Source organism: Epinephelus moara, chromosome 14 (assembly GCF_006386435.1).
Source record: "Epinephelus moara isolate mb chromosome 14, YSFRI_EMoa_1.0, whole genome shotgun sequence".
Classification (NCBI taxonomy): domain Eukaryota; kingdom Metazoa; phylum Chordata; class Actinopteri; order Perciformes; family Serranidae; genus Epinephelus; species Epinephelus moara.
The window spans coordinates 33,111,865-33,121,698 of record NC_065519.1 but is presented as its reverse complement, the minus strand read 5'-3'; positions in this window follow the sequence as shown (position 1 = coordinate 33,121,698).

The following is a 9,834-nucleotide window of genomic DNA, read 5'->3' as shown; positions in this document are numbered from 1 at the left end:
AATGGTTTAGTCCTGAAGTGGTCTTATTTTTGCCATACTGCCGTGTTCCGCGGGAGGGCGGTGTTTCCCGGCAGTAAAAGCTCAAGCCAACACGTGATCTTTATTTTGGAGGTGGTTCCCACCCAAACACAGCACCTCCAGCTCATGGCCCACAACACAACCAGCACAAATTGCAGAGGGTGAACAGCAACACACCGCGACACAGAGTTTAACTGACAAGTGTGTGACGCTGTTAACAAAAATGACATGCCTCACGGAAGTAGTTGTTAGAATTATTTATAGCATGAGTGTTGCACTGGATTGCATTGTAAAGCACACAGCTGTGTACCACTGACATCATACCTATAAACCTTTACTTCAACCTTTCATTAAAGAGACCAATAGAGTCTTTCATAATGAAACACACCTCATCTGCTTTCAGCCATTTGATCAATTACAATAACTTTAAAATTTAAAATTATTATTTGATTATTGTAATGGTAACCTGCTCCAGTGAAGCTGCTAAGTCAGGTCAGGTGAGTGTTAGTGCAGGTAGCCTCATAAGACAGGAACATCACAGTTTGACATTAGTATTAGTATTTCTTTTGCCAACATTATGCATTTCCCCAAATATAATCAATCAAAACACAACATCAGCTGTTGTAGAGATCAAACCAGTGATAATGTTTTTACAGTTCAGTTTCTCCAAGCTGGTCAATTTTCTGCTCATGATTTTTAGACTTAAACAATTTAGGATGTGGTAGTAATGACAGTGGGTTCTTCTTAAAGCAGGAGAGTCATTCAGTTCCACTTATCACCACAAGATAGCAGTGCAATGACTCAGCACAGCACCAGCAATGAACCAGATCCTCCTTAAAACTTTTCATCACCACTGTGCCTCTATCTTGTCCATTCTACTTCAGTCACAATCACTGATTTCCTGACAGGAAATTACTCTGAGGAGATGAGGCGTGGAGAGAAAAAGAGAAGATTCTCCCTTTAGGTCTAACTACTTAAAGGGTTTCTGGCAAAAAAGAAAAAAAGAGAGAATTTTATCTTAAGTGATTGACTGCAGTAATCTTATAATAAATGAACAAGTATGTCTGATGTAAAAGCCCATCTGTTGTAACTGTGGTAAAGCTGGGAAGCCTTTTATCTATGATGTATTAGTTACCGCTGGTTTATTTATGTCACATCAGATTTATTCTCTTTAAAGTGACGATGAAAACTACATTAATATGGCAGATGCTCTAAAATGAAGAGGGCTTATTGCACATCAAAGCAAAGATCTAGGACCACTTAAAAATAGAGAGGAGGAAATGAGTGTGTTTCATGTGTGCTCCATCAGGCTCTCATCACTTAGGAGGCAAATCACAGGTATGATGTAGAAGAGATAAATCATGTTATCATCAACTACATAGATAACATTAAATTCATTTTACAGAGAACAAAAATGATCAAAATCACCTACATTTACAATTAGCCTACTCAGGAAATACAAATAAAGATAAACTCGGTAAACTCTTATTAAGGACTGAAAGAAATGTTGTTTCACTTTTGGTGAATGTACTGTAGTTTATTAGTGAAATATATGTATTGATTCATATCACTGTGGAGGTGGGGAGGAGTTGTTATAATGAGATAATGAAAAATGTTATTTCAATTTATGAGCACATCTCTCATTCATCCATATACTCTGCTTTTGGGTGATATTATTTATGGAGCCCAAGTATCAAATGAACAAAACATATAAAATAAATAATCATATTAATGAATTGTGTTTAAGAGCTATAATAAAAAAGTGAAGATATGTCACATCGTGTGGGATGGGGGAACCATCTTGTGAGGTGCGCACTCTGTTATCTCTCTTACCAAAGTGTGCGCACTCAGTCCCAAAATTACATAGTTTGCAATGTCCTGGTATGTGAGTAGGGGTAGTGCATTTCGGCTGTCAACATCTTGGTTTTTTGGAGCCAGAAGTGACCACATCTGGGTGAGAGGCTGGCACTGTGGAGTAACTTGTGTAGATCTGACCAAGAAGCCGAAATGTTAATTGGTGACTTATAAAAGAATTCACCCCCGGACAGTTGTCACAAATATTGAAATTAGCTATAGAGACCAACACTGTTTTTTTTGTACCAGGCTGTAACGTCTGCTGTAAAATTAGACAGTTTAACATAGGGATCTAGGGGGATTAACTGGTTTCTGGAGCCAGCCTCAAGTGGCCATTAGAGGAACTTCAGTTTTTGGCACATGAGTGTTGGCTTCATTTTTCAGCCCCAGAGGTTGCCACTTGATTGGGGTTTGCAATCCAGCCCTGGACTGCCATCAAGTCATATGGATCTATGTTGTTTATCATGATCAAATTGTCCATATACCATTGCTTGACAGCTGCAGCAGGCACAGGTAACACAGCTCGATCCTTACAATAGGGCACCCCCATCCAAAAAATTTAATATGGTGTGATGTCAACTTCACATTCTCTGTAAGAGAACAGAAAACAAAACAAAACCACAAACAATGTCAAAATTCCTTAATGAAAATTCTATTTTTATTTCATAATGGCATATTCCTAACAGATCTTCAATTTAATGTCACATTTCATCATAAAATGTCACTTTTCATTACAGTCACACGCCTCCAGCATCTGTTTGCAAGTTTAACAACCACCCTTATTAATTATAACTGTTAGCAAAAGCTTTTGCTAGCAAAGTCTTTGGTGTCAGTGTTAAACAGTTCGGACAAAGTGATTCTGAGTCAACCAACTAGAGCCTGTGAATAAACACAGTACACAGACATAGCAATTAAACGTGTCCTTTTATTTGGTTTAACAAGCTGTAAATGCAACATTGCCCAACCACGTAACAAGCCTGTTTGTGTAGCTCGAATTTTTACTCAATATCAGAGACAATGTTAGCTAGCTTCCAGTGGCCACAGTGACTGTAGAGACAGACCGTGTGTAGTTTTAATATTCACAGAGTCCTGTGTCTTTCTCTGATGGTAAAGATAAAGCGTGAAAGAGAGAAGAACATGACATCACTGGATGATCTATGTGAAGCAATCATGTGCCATGGAAAAGGGTACTCTGGTTGAAAAAAAACTTTGAGTGTATTTTGTACAGATAATTATTTCATCCATGTGTTAAATCAGGCTGCAGAGTTTCCTGTTAGTGGGATCATCTTTTTAGCAGAGCTCTGGCTTGCTGCTGAAGTGTCCTTGAGCAGGATACTTACTTGCTGGCTGATCCTGCACCCTAACTAGAGGGCAAAACACACTTCTCCTCTTCAGAAATTAAAGCACATTGCATCAAATAAAGCGGAATGTCACTGAATACCAATGTGCAGGAGAGACGAGCCAAAACTATCAATCTCCGCTACCCAATTGTGAGATAATCTGTTTTATTTCCACCTGCAGAGTCTGATGGCAGCTGCTACGGCTCTCATGGTGATACCTTAATGATCCTTCACACGTCGCTCTGTGGTAAAGATAAGTGCTTCCCCCCATGATGAATTTGTGTCTGTAAAAACAAGAACAAAGTCTGTTGATTGCAGCCAAGTGTAAGTGGTGAAAATTCGGTGACAGCAGAGGCAAAAAGAAAACTATTTATCATGCTTGCCAGTTTAGGCTTTTCAGCTGTGGTTTCCATTACCTAGAGCCTTCACCAGGCTGTCGTCTTTGCTGCAGCCTGCTAATCAATGACATCCTTACAAACTCTATCTGTGTGCTCTGATTGCTTGCAGACGTGTTGGTGTCTTCCTCTGAATACTCATCAGCTTTTACTGCACAGACATTTTTCTGTCTGCATTCCTCTGCACTACCCTATCACTGGGACTATTTTAATGCTGTGATGCCACCAAGCCAACATTCTGCCGAAATGAGTGTGGAACAATTTTCAAATCGCTCACTCTCAGTCCCAGTGAAGACCAGATAGTTTTGTGAACTTGAGCCTTGTAGGCAAACAGATGCATTTAGTGCTGAATCACCTGGTGTCACAGCCTGCTGCATGTCCACTGCAAAGCACTGGGTGGTGGTAGAGCTCTATGACTGACTGCTGCCTCAATAACACCATAACTGCCTCAGTGAGGGAATAAAATAGAAATGCAAACCATCAAAGATAGATTAGAAATAATAAAAAAAAAAAATCATAAACAAATGAAATTTAAATATCACACACAAAAAAACTAGGGCAATAGTTATACAATGATTATACCTGGTAATATTATCTACATGGTGAGTGCAAATATACTGTATATACTGTACTGTATTTACTGATATAGCATGTTGCCTCAATGGAATACCCATGAGTATTTTCGGAACAACTATACAGCAATATATATATGCATACAGTTCTGTACAGGTATGTAAAATATGTGTACAGGCATGTAATACACACAAATGTATGCACAGGTATGTAATAAACAGGCAAATTCATTGAAAGCAAGATAGTAGATGATAATAAGAACAAAAACATTCAATGATATTGTTAAAACTGAAAAGTGCACACCTATCGTAAACAGTTTGGTGATTAGAGATAAAAACGTAATATTATGAATGCCATAAAATGTATGTCAGAAGTTTGTCCTGAAGAAGAGAAGAGTTTATTCTGTGTAACTGTGTAACTGTGCAATTATGATAAGACTAGAAAATGTACATTAACACCAGTCTATGTGGCTTTGCTTAAAGAATAATGGCAAACATTAAAGCATAGCAAAACATTAGCACAGAAATACCCTTTTTCTACCATAACTAGTGCATATATGATGATTTTTTTTTTTAAATGTGGGAGAACCAGCTAAAAAATAGGTGATAGACTCCTTCCACATTGCCAATAAAGAAGTATGCCTTTCTGTTTTTTTTCCTGGTCTGTCATGTTTAAATAAAAAACACACACTGGAAAACAGGGTTAGTAAACAGTAGAAAGCAGCTTGGAGGCCAGTGAAAATGCTATGATGGTTACTTTTTTTTTTATCTGTTACTTACTCAGTCTCTCTTCCAAACTTGATGCAGACTAATTTGGAACAATGTTCAAGTGGATGAGACGGATGGAATTTGTAGCTGTATTGACAAGGGGCGAAAATAAGCTCATCCATGTCATGTTTCCATCACTGCTGATCAGAGCTGGGGCTGATTAACACCGGTGACTACTGCAGTCATTTGTCCTGCAAATAAACGCTGAATGTAACCTGATTGTAAAAACAAAAGCCAGCGTTGGTGAGTTTTTTTTGTCTTGTTGGAAAGGGGCTTCAGAGAAGAGTCATAAAGGTCTGGTGTGTAAGATTTAGGGGGATTTAGTGCCATCTAGCATTGAGGATTACAGATTTGCAACCAGCTGAAACTTCTCCGGATCAGAATGTCTTCAGTGTTCATTCTTCAGGAGGTTTTTATCATGAGCTCAATTATCCACAGAGGTCTCCTCCTCTCCAAAACAAATTTTTACCGGTGTTTAAAAATGGTAAAAACTCTGTTCTGTTCCCAGGGAGTCTTTACTGATGCTCTCCTGGCGCATGGAAGGGCAGGAAGGTTTGCCTTATGCTTTCCACATAGGCACGTGGAAGAGGCTTTCTGTGCAGACCTGAGGAAAGGCAGAGGGGCCCCAGAACAGAGCCATACTGCCAAATGGACATATAGTTTTCTTTGACTAAAGTGTTCCTGATTGAATTCTTATTTTCAGAAGATTATACACTAGAGAAAACATACTTCTGATATTATATTCCATTACTACCAATGTATCTCCATAAATCCTACACACTGGACCTTTAAGTGAGCAAACTGACTCAGTAATGTAGATTAAACGGCAAAGTATTTTAGTATAGGTAAAGATAGCCACTATTACCAGATCAGCTAAAATTTTCGAGTGGCAAAAACCCCTGAGTGTATTTAACTGAACAAGGGTGTGTTTTATTTCCTGTGAATTCATCTTATTATTTGTAGAAGGAGGTTACCTAGGATCACTTTAATATGCTGTTCATAATGAAAGTTGTCCTCTTAAAGGTGTCACTGTAAATTAATTTGCTGACAGTGGTGCTGAAGTACTACAACAATCAAAAATAATTTAGAGTCCTAACTACGAGTATGTAAGTCATTGAGGATGGAGTAGCTGCAGTTGACATAAAAGAGTAAGGAGCTGCTGTTCAAGTAGGTTGGGAGGAAAAAGGAGGCAAAGGCTGGAGGGGTGAGAAAGAAGACCTTTAAGGACATCAGGGAGTGCTGTGAGGACTGCAGAGAGGAAGATGGTCATTCTCAAGAAGAGCCTGGTTCACAAGCAGCTGGCAATCAAGCTGAGTGTGTTGTACAAGCTCTGATACAGCCAAAAGCAAGCATGACATCCAAAAATATAGAGCTGCTGGTGACTAGACTATATGATATACAATGAGCCCAGATTTCTGAGCAAAAAGGGCAATATCTGAAGATAAGACAGGTAAGACGAGAATGAGAGAGTTGACATAATGAGCCGCAATGTGCATGTAATATAGCACCAGCTGCATCATTCCCGGGGAAGACTGAATTTTTACTTGAATCAATAACATGCAGAGCTGAGAAAAAAACTGACATTAATACTACTGGATTTATGTACAGGACCAGAGATGTTTCAGGCACTGATGCCAGAAGAAATACTGGAGGATATTTATTACATATGAGACCACATGAGGCATGTATTGAAAGCACAACAGATGTTGTTTGCAGATAAAACTGCATCTATAAGGAAGCCGAACCAAGGAGAGTCCTGGGGCCTCATTTATAAAACTCTGTGGACATCCAAGCTCAATGCTTGCCTACCTACAAATGAGGAAATGTACATACGCCAAAAAATATCATCCTCAAAAGATATCAGCCCCATATTCTGCCTTCTACACTCCCACAGTCAACCATATATGGTCAATACAAAACACCTCCAGAATGTTAATGCATAGAAATGAGCATGCTAATCCTTAGTTCATTGAATCATGACAACAGTAGAGAGGTAGACCCAGAGAAGGATTTTTTCTGTTTCTGGTTAAAGAAATCAAGGTGCTTTTGGGTGAGGTGGAGGTTAGATATATTGTGTGTTGGTCACAGCAGCTTGCTCGCAAACAAAAGAAAATGCAGCAAGAGGCAACATGTTGCCACTAAGGTTAATGCAGTGAGTTCATCAAACAGGACCACCTGAAACTAAAAAAGTGCTCAGATCTAAAGATGGAGGTAAAAAACAACAACTAAAGAACTGCACCCCATCTTTGGTAATTTACACAATCCATATGTGAAGGTGATGAAGGTGTGCTGGGTGAGGTAACTTGAGATAGCAGAATGTGTAAGGTAGCACCACAGTGTCTCCAGTAACAGCACACTTGTATTCATCTGAAAACTAAAATCGTACTTTGTGATATATGCACGGTATCAGATATTATTGAAAACTACTGATGCTCTGTTCTGCAATTTTTTTGTGCTGTTTGATTTTATCTTGGATTTCTATAACCGATGACAATAATTTTATCAGTCATATGGTTGAGGTGAAAAGAACTCAGTATATTCATGCTTAATTTCGGGGCAAGGTCAGACTTTTCTGAATCCTGCTGCCTTCAACATCCTGGCATCATCCTACAATTTCAACACCTGACAACCAGTGTCAGTAGCATATAACCTGGCCCCCTTCTTTGCGCTCCAGCAGTGGGGAATGTGATGGTAAGACTTGGCTGATGAAATACAGAGTTGAATTTGAGTTGGCTTATTCGAGTTGGCTTATATCTTTCACAGTTAAATGGTGCTTATGGAAAAGTTATGGCTCACTTACACAAATACCATTGCTGGTTGGAATGCTTACTATAATAAAGTGGATCTTTAAATAGTGTGTGATAAGAAGTGAAATTTGATGTGCCATAGAAATTTTATGTATACTGATTTCAGTTGATCTCACTTCAAGGTGTGGTTTGTCATATTATGGAGAAATAATACTGAAAACATGATGTCTCTGCTATTTGAACTTATTCACAGCCACAATCTGACATTCCACCGAGGTTTCAAAAGAATTTGGGAAGAAAGATTGCAGAGTTCAGTTGCTTTCCACACATAGTGCTATTAAATTCATTCTAGCTAAATCCAACTGTTTGTGTGGTTTAGCATATTCACAGTTCAGTGTGAGCCTTTTCATGGTCTTTCCAGACTGCCCCACATCAGCTTGATGATGCCCTGATTCAACAGATGTGGGGCATCAGTATTGGTCATTATTTTCCAAGGAGGTTAAGGAGAGGAGAAGTCACATCGTCATATCACAGCATATCAACTGGGTGCAACACATGCGCAGTGAAATCTGATCTGCACCTGCTGAAAGGCTCAATAGATAATGCACTGTCAAAAACATGGAGATGGTTGATTCGTTACACTGAGGCCTCCTCAGTTGGCCTTGAGTTGAAATATTTTATTCAAAAAATAAAGATATGGGTGAGAATCAAAATGCTGCCCTTACTGAAAAGGTCTTGAATAAAAGACCATAAACATATGCTTACTTTATGAAAATGTTTTATAATATATTGGCTGCCATCCATTTGAGTCTGTCAAGCACAAACTGGTGAAGGACTCTCAATGCAGACTCACAGACTCAGATAAAAGTTCAAGGTCTTTAATCAGGCTCAGGTTGGTACAGGGGTAGTCAGTCCAGTCACACAGGCAAAAGTAACCAATTCGATAGGCAATAAGGGTGGTCAAAAGGCAAAAACGGTCAAAAACACACTCACAAGGAACGCTACGGAAACGATGGAACTCTTACTCAAAGGTGAAGACGATCTGGCAACAAACAAGGGGAAGACAAGGACTTAAATAAACTAATACAAGGGAGACAATGAGACACAGGTGAGGGTGAAGCAAGTAATCACAAAGGAGGGAAACCTGACAGAATGTGGAATCTGAAACGAGATGAGACAGTGGTTACCAAAATAAAACAGGAAATACGGGGATGACAAATAAGCATTAATTTATGTAGCTTGACTGGTCATGACAGAGTGCTCCCAAAAACTTCCGTCAGGACAAGCTAAAAAGAGTGCAACCAAAGAGCACCTGAGCAGACATAGAGATATCCCTTTATGTCTAGTGCCGTCTGCTGTATTCCTCCAACCTTGCAGTTCCAGTTACATTGTTATACCCCATAGCTCCCATGGGTTCAAAGCATGTCACAGCCTTCTTTAAGTAGCCTTGATTTTATTTTGTACATTTGATGAACTAACTGAAGAGCATAACAAAAAGTGAACCAAGATTGGTTATCTGATTTTATTCAAAAACCCTGATAGTAACCACAAACGTACAATTAGCCTGTCAGTAAGGATGGGCACCAAAACCTGCTATTAGACATGCCCCGGGGTTTAATTATTAAAGACCATAGTATTGATAGTGTAGTTCTTCATGGTATGTGACGTCCTGGGTCAGATGACCAGTTAGGGGCCCAAGGTCAAGAAGGTATATATGGCCAAGGTCAAGAGGGTATTTATGGCCCAGGTCAATGATTGGTGAAGTCCAACTAGGGTGTCTCTCTGTCATCTGTTTCATTTTGTCTCACATTTCACAAAAACAACCAACCTATATAAGCAGGGTAGTTGGGGCTGTTATTCAGAGCAGTTCATATTGGCATCGAACCCTCTCTCAGGCAATCCTAGGTGCTTGATTTGATGCTGTACTTCTTGTAATAAACCTTTCTGTATACAAGCAAGACGGTGTCAGCGGAGTCTCCTTCATCACCTTCACATCATCGCTATTTAATAAACAACAATAGGCTCCAACATTATCGGTTCTTTAAATGGTACTTTTTAACGTTTTGATGTAATTTATTATCATGCTGCAGCCTCTCACCTACTCTGTGTGTCAGGGCTGAACTCCTTTGCATACACACAC